This window comes from Hyperoodon ampullatus (assembly GCF_949752795.1).
Source record: "Hyperoodon ampullatus genome assembly, chromosome: 4".
Taxonomy (NCBI): Eukaryota; Metazoa; Chordata; class Mammalia; order Artiodactyla; family Ziphiidae; genus Hyperoodon; species Hyperoodon ampullatus.
This window is the reverse complement of record NC_136917.1, coordinates 170734782-170753939: the sequence shown is the minus strand read 5'-3', so window position 1 is coordinate 170753939 and position 19158 is coordinate 170734782. Positions and strand designations below refer to the sequence as shown.

General features: G+C 43.5%; 1 pseudogene across 1 annotated transcript; it reads right to left on the bottom strand.

Annotated features, from left to right (window-relative positions):
- Nucleotides 1-4482: 4482 nt before the first annotated feature.
- Nucleotides 4483-4866, bottom strand: LOC307052915 (10 kDa heat shock protein, mitochondrial-like; annotated as a pseudogene). The gene has a single exon. The product of its transcript is annotated as a 10 kDa heat shock protein, mitochondrial-like (transcript).
- Between the last annotated feature and the right edge of the window lie 14292 nt (nt 4867-19158).

The following is a 19158-nucleotide window of genomic DNA, read 5'->3' as shown; positions in this document are numbered from 1 at the left end:
TGGGGTCTGAGCCAGGGGCTGGATGATGGAGTCAGCATGGCACGTTAAGAGATAAGGGGTCTGAAAAAATGCCTGCTTGGGTAGAAAAAGAGCCCGCACTTCCTGAAACACATGCTCACTTAGCCTCCTGATGGTAAAAGACATGGGGTCCAGACCCTAAACTGTTGCCTCAGCCGGCAACACAGAGTAAAAGAGGACAAAGTAAGCCATGTGGTGATGGGCAAAGCACCTTAATGTTTGCAGGTGGGGCACCGAAAAGATGCTGATATTTCAAAGGTCTTGTAACTAGAATAAGTTTGCAAAGTAACTGAGGTTGGACGACCTACCCTCATTTCAGGACTTATTACCCTCATTTGGCGTCTGGGAAATAATAAGCTGTTAGTGTTTACCAAGTAAGATGAAAACACGGAATTTCAGCCACTTTTCCTTTGTAATTGCACAGTAAAAGGCTTAATCCAAGTTTTGGAGGACCCCTTTTTAGACCAGTTTTTGAGGTTTAATACATAACACAGGTGTCCTTCACTTGGGGCATCAGCGTCCTTGGGGTTTGGGGTCAATGTAGCTCACTCACCAGGTCCACTCCCTGGGTGGGTCATTCCCAGCATCCCTGCAAATTCTTGACCTTTTCTGCTCAGCTTTCTCAGTCGCCACTGAAGATGCTCCTGCAAGATTAGCTCCTTCTTCCACCACCCAACCCTGAACCGCGAAACCGTGGCCGCCTTCCTTAGGAAATCCAAGCAAACCAGACCTCTCTGGATTTTTGTGGGGTTTCTCAAAGGTCCATGAGACCCTGGTGAGAGCCCCTCAAGCAGTACAAACTTCTGCTGCGCTGCTGTCTCCAGGGGCAGAGCCCTTTCCCCTGTTGCCCTCTGGTCCACAGTCCAAGGCTTCCGGTCATCTGGCTTCTGTTGGGTTAGACCATCGTGCTGCACAGAGGGGAGAATGGAAGGAAAAGCCCCACTCCATGCCTCTGCTCTGGCGATGTCTCCAGCAGGACCTGTGTCGCCGCCTCTCACTCCATCAGACAGACCTGCCGTGGTTCCAGTTTTCCTTCCCATAGGGCTAACCATGGACCTCTTCCATCTGTCTCTCCAGCTGGGGATGGTTGTCGTTCTCTTTTGTTGTTTATCTCTGGCTCGTTTCACAGCCCGGTTTGGCTTCTCAGCTCCTCCATCCCGTGTAACCAATGCCCTGCATTCATTTCCCTCTGTGTTAAGTGGGTCAGCTGTTCACTTACCCTTCACACACAGTTGCCCCTGCAATTTCATGCCTCTGAGAACCCTAGTCCTGAGAGCATTCCTGTCCCTGTGGGTGAGCAGTGCAGCCTGAGTTTTAGAGAATCCCCTTCCTCTATCTCGTTGCAAAGGATTTGGTGGTTTGCTGCACGTAATCAAACTGTTCCCTGGACATTTCTTAGTGGTTAATTATGTTCTTTTAAAATTAATACATTTTTACACCTGGGTTTACAATCTGGTGGTTAATTTCAGGTTAGAAACCCTTCTTTCCAGTACAGGAAAAATGATGAATTTTATCATTAAAATTTAAGAAATGAACATGTTTGTTTTTGTTTTTTTGCGGTACGTGAGCCTCTCACTGCTGTGGCCTCTCCCGTTGCGGAGCACAGGCTCCGGACGCGCAGGCTCAGCGGCCATGGCTCACGGGCCCAGCCGCTCCGCGGCATGAGGGATCTTCCCGGACCGGGGCACGAACCCGTGTCCCCTGCATCGGCAGGCGGACTCTCAACCACTGCGCCACCAGGGAAGCCCTTGTTGATATATATATGTGTTGGTCAAGCACATTTGATCTGCATTTATTCTGGTTTCTTTTTGCAGGAACGGTAAAGTTTCCATCTGTTGGGCATCCTTTGTTTATTTTCTGTATCTATGTTTTTAATCTAGTCTTTCTTTCATCTTACAGGACATTTTTCCTGCATTCTGGGTGATTTCATGAAGCATGTCATAGATGGTACTGATTCTGTTTCCTCCCCAGTGTTAATTCTACACTTTATATAAATTTTTGTGTGCATATTTTTCATACCTTACATGTGTGATGTGTGTTTCTGTTCCGTGTGGCCTTATTTGGGGCGTCACCTCTTCCCGGGGTGCATAGATTCCTTCTCTTCTTGTTCTCTGATCTCCTCAGCTCCTTTTTCACCCTCTAGTTTGTGGAGTTCACCTGAGCTTCTCCAGCCTCAACAGCTTCCCACCCCTTCCACTGCATGCTTCTGAGTTCAGACAATTCCAGGTGTATTTCTGTGCTTTTGAAGACTTTAAAATGTACACATGCGATACATCCTCTCTGATTCCATCTATATGACATTCTGGAAAAGGTAAAACCATAGAGACAGTAAAAATATCAGTGGTTGCCAGGGGCTGGGGAGGGAGGGATGGACAGGCCAAGCATGGGGGATTTTTAGGGCGGTGACACTATTCTGTACGACACTATAATGGTGGATACGTGTCATTATGCGTTTGTCCAAACCTATAGAATGTACAACACCGAGAGTGAATCTTGGTTCAAACTGTGGACTTTGGGTGATTATGAGGTATCAGTGTAGGTCTATCCATTGTAACAAATGTACCGTCTGGTGCAGGGAGGCTGTGTGTGTGGGGATGAGGGGATTTAGAAACTCACTGTACTTTTCACTCGTTTTGCTGTTCTAAAATATAAAGCCTATTAAAATATATATACATGTAAACATTCTCTGTGTAATTAAAAAATCACAGAGGCCTTATAATAAAGCATAGACATTGCAATTTTCTCCTTTAAATGATGCTTGAGGGTTTTTCCCCTAGGAGTCACCATTAACAATTCTGTCTGTAAACTTCCAGATCCTAGTTTCTATGGCTTCACAGACACACACACACACACATAATTATAACAAGTAGATAGGACTATTCCTGTTATTCTGTAGCCCTTGATTATTATTATTATTTTTACTAACAATATATCTTAAACCCCTTTCCATGTCAGAACATACATTTTAAATTCATCCTTTCTCACTGGTTCATAACATTTGCTCCTTTATCATCTTGAGTGGTGAATGATTTTTCAACATATCTTCTGGATATTAATCCTAGCCTGTTGTATATGTTGTAAATATTTTCTCTCATTTTTCCAAATTTCCCTTGGTATAGGGTGTTTTCTTTTTGCTCACATGTATGTTTTAAAGTTTCATGTAGTCAGGCTGTCAGTGTTTCCTTGATGACTTCTGAGTTCTGTGACTAGCTTGGAAAATCCTTCCCCGTTCTAAGATTATAACATTATTCTGATATTTTCTTTTTATTCTTTTAAAATCATTTAGTTTTTTTGGTCATGGTATAAGTATCTAATTTTATTTTTTTCCAAAATGATGACCAATTACTTTGATACCATTGAAGAGACCATTCTTTCTGCACTGATATGAAAGGCCACATTAGTGATATTTTTAGATTTTCTGTTCAGTTCCGTTGATGTATTTTCCATTCCTCCACAAATACATATTATTATAATTTCTACAACAAGACAGTATGTTTTGCGATCTGGCCTGACTCTTCCCCTTCTTTGCATGTTTTAAATTAGATTTTATTAGTTATTCTGGCACATTCATTTACTCTGCCGAACGAAAGTGAGAATCAGCACGTCAGGCTCTAAAAAAACATGCTGTTGCAATTTTGATCAGGATTGCTTTGAATTTGTAGACCAATTTGGGGAGAACTGACATAATTTTAGTATCTATTCAGGTGAGTGTTATGTCTATTCAGTTTTTTAAATTTCTGCAAAAATATTTTACAAATTTTTTATTTAGATATTCTATAACGTTTACAGGTATATTCATATAGTTCTTGCACATTTCTTGCTAGTGGCATATCTAGGCTTTTTTTTTTTTTTCCTATTGTTATTGTGACTGGGATCTTTTTTTCCCCCATTACACTTTCTAATTGCTTGTGACAAGTACATAGAAAACTGTCTTGGGGTAATTCATGCTAGCTGCTGTAACAAACACCCCAATATTTCAGTGATTTAACACCAGAAAGTTTTATTTGTTGCTGATGAACAATCTAAGTTGGGCCTCCTTCATCTAAGCAGTGATTTGGCATACCAAGTTCTTTCTATTCCAGTCATGCAAGCCTGGGAATTTCTGGACTCTATTCTCTGCGATTACTGTGCCTACACTAGCCCCTCCTTTTCCGAACCCATCTCTTTCTTGTAATGGTTTTGCAAGTGAAATTATAGCCAAGACCCTCCGCTAACACTCTCTGTTCATCTTCATCTCCAGACCTACAAGATCCACTAGCACGTGACCTGCCTTCCAAAAAATAAAAGCTAAGTTTTACCAAATATCTTGCCACAAGATAACGGTGATCCATTTTCCCGTCTTGAATATCACTTTTCTTACCTCTTGCCATCCAACTACTAAAATAATGCTATAAATTTTAGGTTTTATTATGTTTTTTGTTTTTTAGTTTGGATATCATTACTTTATTATAAAAGAAACATGGAAATTATTTGCATGATGAAAGATTTCAGAACTTCAGTGACAGCTTCACGTGATGCCATTTCAATAGTGACTTATTTTAGTCGATGTATTTTCCAAGAATGTCACCATCTCTAAATAAGAAATAATCCTTGTCATCTAGAACTACTTTGGTGCCTCCATATTCTGGGAGAAGAAACTTTATCTCCAACTTTCACACTAACTGGTTGAATCTCTCCACCCTTTCCTTTAGAGCCTGATCCAACAGCTACTACCGTTGCTTGCAATACTTTTCCTTGTGATTTTTCTGGAAGCATAATGCCTCCTTTGGTTACAATTTTGGCTGCACTTCTTTCAACTAATACTCAGTCAAAGAGGGGAAGAAACTTTCTAAATGCCTGTCCTGCCATGACTCGGGTTGCAACACTTCGTACTCTGGTTTTATTATGTTTTTTAAATATCAAGAATCCTCTTTCAAGTTGCTTAGTTTTGTATTAGGATAATCAAAGTGAGCCCATGTAACAAACAGTCTAAAAAGCTGAGTGGCTTCGTCATTGAAGCTGTGTTTCTTTCTCATGTCATAGGTCTAATGGACTTGTTCTGTTTTGAAACAAGGTCTTCCTTTGTCATTTCTAGGGATTTGGGGCAAGGGCAAGGGAAGAGAGTTGTACCTCGTTCAGTCTGCCACCTTGATCTGATGCCTGCTTGTGAATTGAGTTTTACCACATTAAAAGTGTGATTCCCAGAAAAATACTCCGTGCCTCTGGCTCCACCAACTTTTGAGTCCTTGGGCATCATTTATCAGGCAGGAAGTATATCAGCAGTTCCAACCTTACCAGCTGTGAGACTGGAATAACTATACCTCGATGCTGGTACCCTCAGTACCTGGTGTTTCTGGCTTGAATGGGAAACCCAGGAAGACTTGAAATTTTATGTTTCCTACTCCCATCCCAATCCCTCACCAGCAGCATTGCCCCAGTTGGAAGAACTAGATTATTCTTATTTCCTTTGCTACCCCCACCCCAGTTCTGCAGTGAGAGAGAGTGCTAGACTAACCCCAGCCCACTTGGCTTTTGCCAGCTTTTCCCACTGGGGGCTGGGCCATGACCTTGCCTCCCAGATGGACACAGTCCTGATCCCTGGCACCTGCCACCCCCTGGGTGTCCTGTGCTCCTGCAGCCTCTCACTGCTACACTCTCTCCCCCCACTTTTTCCCCCCCTCCCAGAGGCTGCCGACTCCTGCCAGTGCTGCTCCTGTCCTTTGGAAAAGGGGTTCAGCATGGTTGTCGAGTGCATACTGGTCGTGGTTCTTTTCCTCATGAGAAGGCGTCTCCTTAGAGGGGTTGGCTGCTCCCCGGGCTCAGCTGCTGTTCCTGCTTTTCCTCCATCTGTTCATCAACCACCCACTAGCCTTGAATGAGGTGAGGGGTTCTGTCCCCTTTGTCCCCCCTGGACTGGTAATTGTTTAGGACGCTGAAGCTCTCGATAGAGGGGAAAAATTCATGGAGGAGTAGGGAAACAGGTGAAGTCACTCCTTTCTGTGAACACTTCAGCTTAAATTAGTTTTCTCATACGAATGATGCAAAATCATAAATTGGTACTGATCAAATCTGGGCACACAGCAAAGCCTCTTTTATGCAGTGAGAGGGTTCACTTAATTGAATTTTGCATATAACTGGAGGTTTCTCCTTCCACTGACACATGGGAGGGATTTCAGTGATAGGCTCTGAAAATAACCAGAAACCATTGAGGTGGGGAGGCCATGGGGAAGGGTTGGAGCCCAGAGAGAACAGCTGGTCGAGGAGGGGGGATGCCAGAGCCCACCAAGGTGAAATCTGGGCTGCTTCTGAGTTTCATTTCCAAAGGCCCTTAGGAGGAGGATGAATTGCTGTCTGTAAACACACCCTTTTGCAGGAACTTTCGATGAGAGAATTGTCCACAACTGAGTCCATGTCATGTCAAAGCCTTAAACATAATCAAACACAACTGCATTTAATAGAGTGTTTATGGGGCTACCTCAGATTCTTTATCACAAGAAGACATATCACAACATTATCGCCACTGAAATTATGACTCCATTTGATTTTCCTGCTGTCAACCAAAAACATGAGGCTGGATGTGCTAAGTAATCCCTTTTGTGTATGTGGGAATTCACATCCATGTGTCACCCATGAGAGCATCCGGCCACTTCATCCTCACTCACAAGACAAACTGAGTGCATATAACCCTTGGAAGATTATGGTAGGAATTGTCACCTTCTTTTGTGTTCAGAGCCCTAGAAGTTTACAGTGACAAAAACAACACACCCTATGGAACACAGTGTGTAAAAACACATTTACATTGTATATTTTATATAAAGATAAAGAGAAGAAGATAAAGAGCTTGTCTTGATTATATGTGGTTCCTCCAGAGGATGTTTTGAAATAAGAAAAGCAAAAGATCATTATTTTTTAGATGAGTGATGTCTGTAAATAAAATTGAAAAGAAAAATGGAAACAACCCTCTAGGTACGGGGTTTGAAAAATATGTAACAAATCCAAGGAACATTTTTACATTTAAAAAAAATTTTACATCTGATCATATTTCTTCCTGAGGTTTCATGAATATATACATAGATGAGAGAGATTAAAAACCTGAAATACTTGTGGAACAGATGAGGGTGTAGGAAAGAAAGCCCTTTTATTCCATGTTTTTTTTTTCTTAGAAAAATTTATAGTTTAACATTTCTCTTTCTGGTTTCCCCTGGAAATCAGTTTTCCTTAGAAATTAAATGAGTGGGGATCATGAGTTTGCCTGAATGTCTTTTTTGGAAATTAGTGCTTTGCAGTGTTCCCACCTCAAACCTATGTCTCTTGAGTTTACCTTTTAATTCTTTGGTCTGTGAAATTGTATCAGTTGGCAAAGATGGATAAAGGAAAATTAAGAATCAAGTTAAAAAGGAACAAATCGGGGGTCAGCAGACTTTTCAGTAAGGGGCCAGAAAGTCAATCTTTTCTGTTTTGTGAGCAGATGGTCTTTTTTGCTGCTCAATTTTGCCGTTGTCACCTTAGACGGTGGGGGGAATCCTCTCACAGTGTATCTGTACATGAGATCATCACCTTGTGTACTTTAAACCTCTTGCAATTTTATTTGTCAATTAAAAAATTTTTTAAAAAGCTGCCACAGAGAAGAGGTAAAAGAATGGGTGTGGCTGTACTCCAGTAAAACCTTATTTTTAGGTTTCAGTTTCATGTACTTTTCACATGTCCTGAAATATGAATCATTGTTCGACTTTTAAAATCATCTTAAAATGTAAGAACTATTCTCAGCTTATGGGTCATATTAAAACAGATGATGGGCTGGGCTGTTTGCTGACTTCTGTACAATATCATACCCTTGACCTAGTTTACCTTTAAAGTTTGAATAAACACATTTATTTATTTATTTATTTATTTATTTATTTATTTATTTTTCAACTCTTTTCTTGAACAACCTCTAACTGGGTATAATATTCTTGGCTCACATTTTCTTTCCCTCATTACTTTGCAAACATTTGCTCCATTGTCCTTTGGTATCAAATATTGCTACGGAGAATACAGTTAGCCAGATCAAAAAAAAAATCCTTAATGTTGATTTGCTTTTTCCTGAAGGTTTCATTATTTATTCTTGACATTTAATAGCTTAGCTAGTGTCTTAGTCATCTCTTGCTGTGTAACAAATCACCCCAAACTTAGCACATTGTTGTCTCACAGTTTGTGTGGGTCAGGCATCCAGGCAGAGTGTAGGTGGATGCTGTATTTCATGCTGTCCCACAAGCTGCAATCATGGCACCAGCCCAGGGTCTGTGGTCTCATCTGGGGAGGGACTGGCTGTCATACTCACTCAGAGCCTGCCTGTTGGAAGCATTCGGATCCTTGTTGGATTGAGGGCTTCAGCTCCTCTCTGGCTGTTGCCTGGAGTCTTCTCTCAGTTCCCTGTTATGTGGGCATCTTTCATACAGCAGCTTGCTTTATTAAGGTGTGCAGGCTGAGATGGAATAGAGGACTCTACTGAGAAAGAAGTCAGAGTCTTTTATAACCTAATCACTGAAGTGGTAGGAAATCATACCCTTGACCTCGTGTACCTTGAAGTTCTAACAAATACATGTACATAGTCAAAAATGGGAAGTAAATTCATCTGTTTTATTGAATAGTTTTACTTTTGATTAGTGACCTCTGTCTCACCTTTAAAGATACCATAGACTTAATCAAAACAACCTGGGCTATTTACTCTGACTATGCATCCCAGGCAAGCAAGGACCATGTACCTGAGGGTCAGATGGCATATTTTGGCAGTAACCATGATAAGAGTAGCTGATAATGGAGTAAGACTCATTGTGTTTCCGGGACTGTCTGGAGTAATTTCCAGCATCAGTTCAATGAATCATCACGACAAACCCATAAGAAAGGCCCTAACATTCTCACCGTGGAGCTGGGAGACTCACTGACCTGCTCAAGGCCACACAGTCTGAGTGGTGGCACCTGCTCCCTGCTCAGGTGGGCTGGAAACAGGCTGTGCTGACCCCCCAGTTTACAGAGGATGATGCCCACCTGCAACAGCTCATCCGCTCCATCAAAGAGTAACCTGTGATTGATTTTGAGTAGAATTTCACATTTTGTAAAATTATTGGTCCACATTCCAAATGGGACCGTACAGTGTTTTTCTTCTCATCTAAACAGACAACAAACAAAGCTGGAAGGAGCAGCTGGCCCACAATGTTTAAGAAATTCTACTCATCAGTTTTTTTTCTCAGAATTACATTTTTGTGTCCCCTGGACATAAATGTCATACATTGGTGACTCTTTTTCCTTTTTCTTTTTCTTTATTTCTTTTTTTTTTGACCAGTGTTCTCTCTGCAGTACAAACTTTGGAAGTCAGTGTGGGGCTGTAGAGTTAATCCAGTCAAAATCCTCATTCTGAGCTGGGATGCTGGTGGCCAGGGTAGCTCCCCCCTGCCCCGACAAAGCAGGAGAGAACCAGGGTGAGTCCTTCTCATTGAGCCGTGTGGTCCAAAGCATGAGAGTAGAAACACTTGTGGTTTGTTACTACTTCTTGCTTTGATAAGTCTGTTTTATTACACATATCATTGAATCCATCTGCAACCTGCTTCTTGTGAGATAGAGACAGGAAGCAATAAAATCACCATCCTGGGAACAAATAAAGTGAATCATAATACTTGGAAGTTATTTAACTTTTACTGCATAAACAGGAATGCACATATCTACACGTTTACATTTTGTGGAGGCTCTATGCTCTCCCTTCTTCTCGGACAGGATTTTATTTATTTCTAATTGCCATATAATTTGACATATAACACTATATTAGTTTCAGGTGTAGAACATAATGATTTGACACCTATATATTGTGAAACAGTCACCCCAATAAGTCTAGTTAACATCTGTCACCACACGTGGTTATAATTTTTTTTTCTTACGGTGAGAACTTTTAGGATCTATTCTCTCAGCAATGTTTAAATATGCAATACAGTCTTATTAACCACAGTCACTGTGCTGTGCATTCCATCCCCAGGACTTATTTATCTTGTAACTGGAAAATTGGATCTTTTTATCACCATCATTCATGTTCCCCTCCCCCTAGTCCCCACCTCTGGCAACCACAAATCTGTTCTCTACATCTATGAAGTTGAGAGTTTTTGTTTGTTTGTTTAGACTCCACATATAAATGAGGTCACATGGTACTTGTCTTTCTCTTTCTGACTTATTTCACTTAGCATAATGCCCTCAAGTATCATCCATGTTGCAAATGGTAAGATTCACTTCTTTTTCGTGGCTGAATAATACTCTGGTGTACATATACACTGTATCTTCTGTATCCATTCATCCATCAATGGACACTCAGATTGCTTCCATATCTTAGCTATTGTGATTAATGCTGCAGTGAACATGAGGGTACATTGGACAGGACATAATTGGTTAGAACAGATTCATAATGCTTATGTAGATCAAGCAATACTATGGATTCATGATATTCACCATTATTTTAATGACTATATCAGCTAAATACTTACATAGGGCTTACGAGGTGCCAGGATCTATTTTAGGCTCCTTACATAAGTTAACTTAGTCCTCACAAAAAACCCTTCGAGTAGGTGTAATTCCATCCCCATTTTACAGACGAGGAAACTGAAGCACAGAGGGGTTGAAGAACCTGCCTTGGTCCCCACAGCTGCAACTGGCAGAGCAGCACACTGCCGCTGCTGGATGAGCACTTCCTGGTCCCTCAGGGTGTTAGGCTTTGGTGACCCAGCAGGAAACAGGAGGCACAGATGGAGCTCTGTACAGCTGCGGCCAGTCAGGCGGCTCTGGACACCCATTCCCATCAGAAGGTGGAGCCACTGGGGCTGGGGACATGGAGGCTAAGGTTTCACAGCAAGGAGCAGAAAGGATGCCCTCAGGCCTGACTCTTCCACCTGCCTGATGCGGGGCTTTTCTGCAGCACGTGGAGTCACGTGGGCAGCCCCAGGCAGGACTAGCCCAGACCTCATGGCCCCACCCACGTCTGGGAGGAGGTGGGTGCACCGTCAGAGCCCCCAGGATGTGTGCCTGTGCCCCCTGGGCCTGCTCGAGGCAGAGTGAGCCCTCTGCCAAGGGGAGTACAGTAGGAGGCTCCGCTCCCGGCTTTTAGGGGCTGGGGCGTCCAGGTGTCAGGAATGTTCCCTCCTCCAGCTCACAGAGAAGTGCTCTGTGGTCCAGAGTCCCCTTAAATATGAGTGAGTGAGTCTTCATTCGATTTCTAGAAATACTCACACGCATTAAAGGGTTGAAACACCCCGGGAAGTCTCCAAAGGCGGCTTTGGAATCACTGACCCAGAAGAAGAAACTGCCAAAGCTTACTTTGGGCTCAGTGGCACCTCCCCCCTCCCCCCAGGATTCCTGTGGCTGGAACCAGGCTTCCCAGAGGAAGGGAGGGCCCTGTGCTAATCTGCAGCATTAGGGCTGCATGCCCTGCAGGCAATTCCCCAATCCTGTGAGTGGAGTGTGATTTCATGAAAATGCAGTAATTAAAAATAACAGGAAAGCCTTTCTAATTATAGATGGTTTTATAGGCACTCTTTTAAAACAATCCCGAATTTGGCTCCAGTGATTCGGCAATGGTTTTTCTGGGCCCTACGTGGGTTTTATTTTTAGTGGTGCAGAAGGATTTCTAAAGACATTCAGCTGTAATAATAGAAGGGGGCAACAGGAGGCCTTTGCAAAACACCAGGCTCCTTAATTTGAGGAGAGTGGCCGAAAGTAAAAAGGTTACTTTTAGTTATGGTGCTCATTCCCTGGTAGGTAACTTTTGTTCATCAATTTCATATTATGTGACGTAAGATACTTCATGTATTGAATGCTTTGTCACTGCTTACACTAATCCTTGAAAGAAATTGGAGGGCATTTTTGTCTTCTTATTTTTATGTATAGATGGGGAAACTGAGTCATGATGGACCAGGATAGGAATCAAAGCTATCTTGAGGCTTGGTGTCAATGTCTGCGCACCATGAGATGCTACGGGGTCACTACAACTAACCGAGATAAGAAACGCTGTGTCTTGGCACCATTTGCTCCTTGTTGTCCAGAATCTCCTGGATTTCAGAGGATTCTTGCCTATTTCATTTACCAGATAAGAACAGGGTTAGTTTTGGTTTGATATTTGTTGATGATGATCCCTGCAGATAAAGAAGAGTAGCAACTTTTCCTTTCTTAAAGCTGTGTTGGTGTATACGTTAAATAAACTAATGTCCCCATTTTAGGAAATTCCCTTAGCATCAACAAGGTCTTTTTATGCCAACAGAGAAATAGAGTGTGGGAAGAGGGCTAAAAAGAGAAGCATTTTGTATCAAAGATTTTTTTTCCTATGGAAGAGCACAAGATAAGACAATGGTCACTGTTGCTTAGTGTGGAGTGGTAAAAAAAAAAAAAAAAAAAATGACCCAGAGATAAAGATGGTGCCCAAAGTACAGACTGGAGTGATGTGGTGGATTCACTCAGGTGGTCCATGGGCTCATTCAACTCGTGAAGGTGGGATGCATATAAGAAAGGAAAAGAAAGGCTGTTCATTTTTAGGGTCTTGATTACAAGAAAGATGCTAACCACAGCTTGAGAGAGAGCTCTGGGAAAACCTCTTACTTCCTCTCCTCTTATAAGAAGGCTTCTAGCAAATGTGCTTCCCCAAATTGCCTTTTTGTCCTTCTTCTGGGTATCCCCCTTTGTATTGGTCAGTGTCCTCCAGAGAAACAGAACCAATGGCACATGCACGTGTGTGTGTGTGTGTGTGTGTGTGTGGACAGAGAGAGACACACATACACACAGATTTATTTATTTATTTACATTAAGAAATTTGGTCACATGATTGTGGATTCCCTGGCGAATCAGGGAAGAGTTGCCGTTCAGCAGTTCAAGTCCACAGGCCATCTGCTGGCAGAATTCCCTTCTTGCTGGGGAGAGGCCAGCCTTTGTTCTATTCAGACCTTTGACTGATTGGATGAGGCCCACCCACATTATGGAGGACAAATCTACTTTACTCAATGTCCACTGATTTAAATGTTAATTTCATCCAAAAAACACCCTCAGAGAAATATCCAGAATAATGTTTGGCCAAATAGTTGGGCACCTTGGCTCAGTCAAATTGACACATAAGATGAACCATCACATCCTTACTTGGAAGCACAGAACAAGTTCAGGAACACCATGGCAGACTCTGCTCACCTGCTATCTATGGATTCCTACATTTCCTAGCTCCCTTGCAGTTCAGCAAGCATCTCTTCCATGTGAAACATTTCAGAGTCAGTGCTCCTCCTCCGCTCACTGCTTCCTTGCCTTGGAGGTCAGGGAGTTATGTGTTGAGATGGCAGAGTTACAAGATTGAATCTCCTTGACACTTCTGCCTATGTGGGTGAGAAATAAATCATTGTGTATTAAGCCACTGAGATTTCAGGGCACGGTTGTCCTGTTCTGACACAGGCTGTGTGTGTGTGTGTGTGTGTGTGTGTGTGTGTGTGTGTGTTTCACTGTGGAAAGTTGACTAGAAGACCTGTGTGCTAGAGCTCAGATAGCACCACCTCATAGAATGACTCTCATGCTGGGTAAAAGACCATTTTCCATATATTCATTAGCTGATGCTGATGAGTTTCTCTTCCAGTCAGTTTTTTTCATGCAGCGAATACAGTGAGTATTGTTACAAACTCATCCGGGTCTCCTGGAGGATCTCTTCTCCCTCAGGCTCTCTGGAGGTCAGTCACACCTGTCATATATAAATTCCACCTGGAATCCCTTCTTTGGAGAAGTCTCATCCTAACCCATGTGTCCTGTGGGGCTGGGAGTCATACCCCTTCTCCTCAGGTATTGTGTGGACTACATGATAAGTTGGAAAAATAAAATCACAGTATTCCCAGTGTTCACTCTGGGTAGATGTTTTACCAAAGCTAGTCTAATTGGAACACCTCTCTGGATTTCTCCCTGGAATTGGATGGGCGGGGGTAGCTCTTAATCTAGAAATGTGACCCACAAGCATGTAATCTGGGCTGTCAGAGCCATCTTGCCTCCCACATAGACATCGTTTCATTGCAGTGAGAGTCAAAGAGACCAACACACAGAGTGGAACAGAGACAACAGTGCTGCAAGGTAGAAAGAATGGAGAGGGTGTCCTGACAACATTCTTTTATCCTTTAGATTCAGCCTCATTGGAAATTCCCCATAGATTTCTCACTTAGGTGAGCGGATATGTCCTTTTTGTGGCTTTGGCTAGTTGATGTTGGGTTTCTGTCAGTTGCCAGAAGTCCCAACATTTATGGCAGTATTCCAAGGACATCAGCATGTTACTCTTCCTACCATTGGCTGCTGTCAAAGTGGAGTGCCAAGAGTCAGGGAAAGATGAAGCCAATTCTAAACAAAAGAAACTTCACGCATTGAGAAGAGAAAAGTAGACCTTTTACTTTTTTCCTGATTGGCTGTTCTTCCATTTCAATGAGTTAAGTTTGTTTGTCAATGCCACTTAATTTCCTTTATTATATTTTGGGGGGGCGTGTTTAATCAGCACATCCTGGCTTTTGAGCTGATTGCATCCGTCAGATACTGAGCACAGGTGACATTAGCTTGCCTTTGAGTCTTTGTTAAGCAAAGGCCTGGCATAAGTCACTTCAAACATGTTATTTCTATTTGAATCTGATTTCCCAAATTTGTACAAAAGATAGCCTTCTGAGGCTTTCTTTCTTCTGACCAGACTCTTTCAAGGTCCCTTGAGATAAATGGAGTTGCTTTCACATCATCGTGTGATGAAGATGCTGCAGGATGTGGCCTTGTGGGTATCCCTGGAGCTCCTGGAATGCTCTGAACTTGTCACCTGGCGCTTTCTCCATAAGTGGTCCCTGAGCTGTTCCAGTGCTGGAAAATGTTCTTCAAAGGGATGTTGCAAAATCTCATTTATGAATTACTAAAACCCCAGAGGCACTGTTTTCTCCAAGCATCCACATCTGTAGCTAACATTTTACTTGTGATAGTATACTAGATCTAAAATTCAATTTACTGGTACCCAGACGTATGAGCATGATGATGCAGGTAACATTAGGTGAGACCTAAGAAGCTTTTGGCCATGAGCAAGTCTCTGTATGATGGGTTGAAAAGAATGGACTGAGCAAGACGTCATGTAGAGAAAAAGCTAAAGCACTGAGTTTCCCTTCCTTCTAAAAAGAGCACTGCTGAACACACTTTTGTCGAAGAATTTTTAAACACCATGGTTAGGTGCTCCTTAGGTTTCTAAATGCTTTGTATGGTTACATCTGTTTGTAATTTGAAGAGAGATTTGACCACTTGACATTGGCCTTGGTGCCCCCGTCTGTCTTGACTGGACCCTATGTCTTATCTCTAAATTACTGAAAACCTTGACATCACAGGGATATCTCATATTGTTCACTGGGTGGCTCTTTGCCCCAACTGCCAACTAAGGGAAACTTCTAGACACCTGAAACAAGAACTCCTTAGCTCCATATGGAATCATAGCATTCTTAGAATTGGAAATGGCTTTAGGGAATAGTTTAACAACTGTTTCCTATTCACAGACGACAAATGAACACCTGGAGAAGGGAAACCACTTGTTGAAGTTCTCAGTGCTTCCCATGGGGGAGTTGCTGGGAATAGAGGATGCAAAGGGAAAGGGAAATGTCTCGGGGAGAAGAGGGTGGGCATGCGCACCACGTACATCTGGGACAGCGTGGTCCACAGCCGGGCTCTCTCTGTGCTGGGGCTCAGCCGAGGACTGCGAGGGGGAGGGCTGGGGTTCTTCCCACCCTCTTGTCACTGTGACGAGCTTAACGTGGTGCCTGCTGATGCAGGAGGAATGTTTACAGGGTCCGGGTCTGTATCACAAGCAGGTGTGGAAGGGTGGATCTGGGGCTATTTGGCTGTTTATGAACTAATGCCACAGTGGTACAGCAGTGAATAAAATAGACCAAAAGCCTGGCCCTTGGGGGACTTGCATTCTCACTATAGGAGACAGAGTGTAAATATGACAAAATAGTGCAACAGACTCATGTGGGTGCTGAAAAGTGTTGAAGAAAAATACAGGCTGAGGAAGGGTTAGGAGTACGTGTGTGGAGAGCTTCCTTGTGGATCCCTGGTGAGGCCAGGAATAGACTCACTGAAACAAACTCCGGACAGAGGTGGGGAGAAGCATGTGCAAAGGCCCTGAGGTGGATGCACTCCTGGAGTTTTGAAGGAAAACAAGACAGTGTGGCTGGTGTGTAGTGAACACAGGAGAGATGACGTCAGAGAGGCATCAGACAGAGGGAACATGTGTTCATGTGTGTGTGAGAACATACGTGTGATAGATGTGTATACGAGTGTGTGCATGCATCCATGTGTGTGAATGTGCACCTGTGAATATGTGCACAGGTGTGAGAGTGTGCATGCATGTGTGAGTGTGTGCATGCATGTGTGTGCATGTGCACATGCATGTGTGTGTGTGTTGTGGACAGGATTGAAGGGCCTTGCACAAGACCACTAGAGGAAATTAACTTGGACTCCGAGGGGACAATTAGCCTTGTGCCCCAGTAAAGTGGAGGTTTTGAGTGGAGGAGCACTGGAATTTCCTGGCATTCCCAGTTGCTGCAGGGAGCACTGGCTGTGATGGGCAGGAGTGGCAGCAGGGGACCAGTACGGAGGATTCTAGGGGGCCCTGGGGGTGTGGACCAGAGTGGAAGCATGCGGATGCTGAGGGGTGGGCGGGCTCTGCATCACCAAAGGTAGAGTGGGGCTCCCGGATGACATTTTGCTCGTGCTGGCCGCTCTCTCTTGAACTTGGCCATGGGATCTGGAAGGCTCCAGCTGGACGGTGACATTTAAATTTAGTGCTCACCATCTCAAAGCAAGCCTTCTCACTGGGGGGCTGTACTGTTCCCTGGACAAGAGAGTTCTCTCTCTACGAACGTGGAGAATAAACTCAGGCAAACCAAGATCTCTGCACTTCCAGGAGGCAGTTCCTGTCCTTCCACCAAACCCACTAGGAATGTGCCGAAGGCCAGGGAATGATGCCTAGGGGAATGTTTGTCCTCCTGCCGACGCCTGCGAATCCCTGGTTACAGGTGTGTCCTTGATGCTCAGATGCGAAGTCCTGCCCCCGGGTCGAGGACCAGAGGTGGCATCTCTAAGTGGTGCATATTGTCAGGAGTGAAGACTCCAAGCAGCCTTTTTGGAAAAATTAAAGAGAGAAATAAGAGCATTTCCTGGGCGGTGGGCTTGCGAGGGCCCAGGCAAATGTGTGTTCGTAAGCCGTGCGCCTCTTCTCGTCTCTGTAAACCACACACGTCTCCTTCCCTGTCGCACTGAGTCCTCAGCCCCTCCTGGCTCAGCCCTCTGCTCGATGTGTGGATGTTAGGACCCTGATGTCACCCCAGGGCAGGTTGTCAGGAGCTTCCACCTTAAACGGGAACACTTTTCGTCTTGTGTGAAGGCGGGAAGGCAAATACAGGCTGTCCTCCTCAAACGAGGCCTTTACCATCCTATCAGGACTGTTGAACTGCTCAGATTGCAGGACTCAGTGTCACTCAAATGTCACTGCAACCTAAGTGTCCATCGACAGAGGAACGGATGAAGAAGATGTGGTACTTATATACACTGAGTATCACTCAGCCATTAAAAGCCATTTGCAGAGATGTGGATGGACCTAGAGAGTGTCAGACAGAGTGAAGTGAGTCAGGAAAAGAAAGACAAATATCGTAAAATATTGCTTATATGTGGAATCTAGAAAAATGGTACAGATGAACTTATTTGCAAAGCAGACATAGAGTCACATATGTAGAGAACAAATTTATGGTTACCAAGGGGGGAAGGGGGGTGGGATGAACTGGGAGGTAGGAATTGACATATATATACGACTATGTATAAAACAGATAACTAATGCGAACCTACTGTATAGCACAGGGAACTCCACTCAATGATCTGTGGTGACCTATATGGGAAGGGAATCTAAAAAAGAGTGGAACTGATTCACTTTGCTGCACAGTAGAAACTAACACAACATTGTAAAGCAACTATACTCCAATACAACTTAATAAAAAAAAAGAACTCCTAAAAAAAATTGTCACTGCAAATTGCTTTTCCAGGCCGAATACAAGCAATATTTTATCATCTACTATTTTGAATTAGCTGTGCCTCTCTTCACCAGCATTAGCAGAGATAATTGAAAACTGGCAGCCCTTAAATTCATGTTTTAAAAAAATGGCTCAGAAAGCTTGTTAATGTCTTAAGACCACTGGGGCGTCATTTATTCCTTCCCAGAGGAGTCTTCCAAGCTCCATCGACCCAAATGTAGGATCTCAAAATACCTGCCTCCTCTGGCCTCCCAGAAGACCCAAGTGACTTTACTTGTCTTGTTTTGGATGTCTGGTCAAGACCCAGGTCCCTTCTGTGCTAAGGAAATGTTTTCCTTGAGTGAGGGCCTCTGGGACTCATTGGAATGACTCGCAGCATTAGCTCAGTCCTAGAAGCTCCGGCGGCCACCAGCGCTGGTGCCCAGGGGGTGAAAGGTGCTCCTGTGTGGCAGGTCCTCTCCAAAGTGTGTTGAGTCTCCCTCTAATTTCAACTCAGTTCAGCTTGGTAGTCAGGCTGGCACTCAGGGTGGATTGAGAGAGAAGCATTTTGTCTCTCCTGCCTAGTGAATGTTCGTCATGTGTTAAGACTCTTAAGCAGTGAAGCCAAGCACTTCTATTAATTAGAGCTGATAAAAGCATTAAGGAAATATTTAATCCCCTTGTTCTGGGAGCTGGAGATTTTCACAGCCTGACATTTGTGCTCCAAACTACTAGTCTTAATAGGTTTAGCATGGCTGCAGTTGGTAATGATTAAAGGCACTGCTGGCTGGTCCCCTGATGAGCTAGGCTTCCACCCTGGAAGGTCTTCTGGGGGGGTGGTCATTTCATGACTGTCACTGGCTTAAAATGAACACAAACACTCCTGCAAAATTACTGTTCAGAAAGACTTTTCTGAAAATTTACCCTCAAGTGTTCATTTCTCTTAGGAATAAGGGGTCAGGATTAGCAGTAAACACAGTAGCTCAATTCTTAGATACTTTCTCTATTAAATCTGTTCTCTATTGGTTAATTTTTATTTTCCTCCCTTTAAAATAATTGCCTTTTAAAAAGTATCACACCGGGCTTCCGTGGTGGCGCAGTCGTTGGGAGTCCGCCTGCC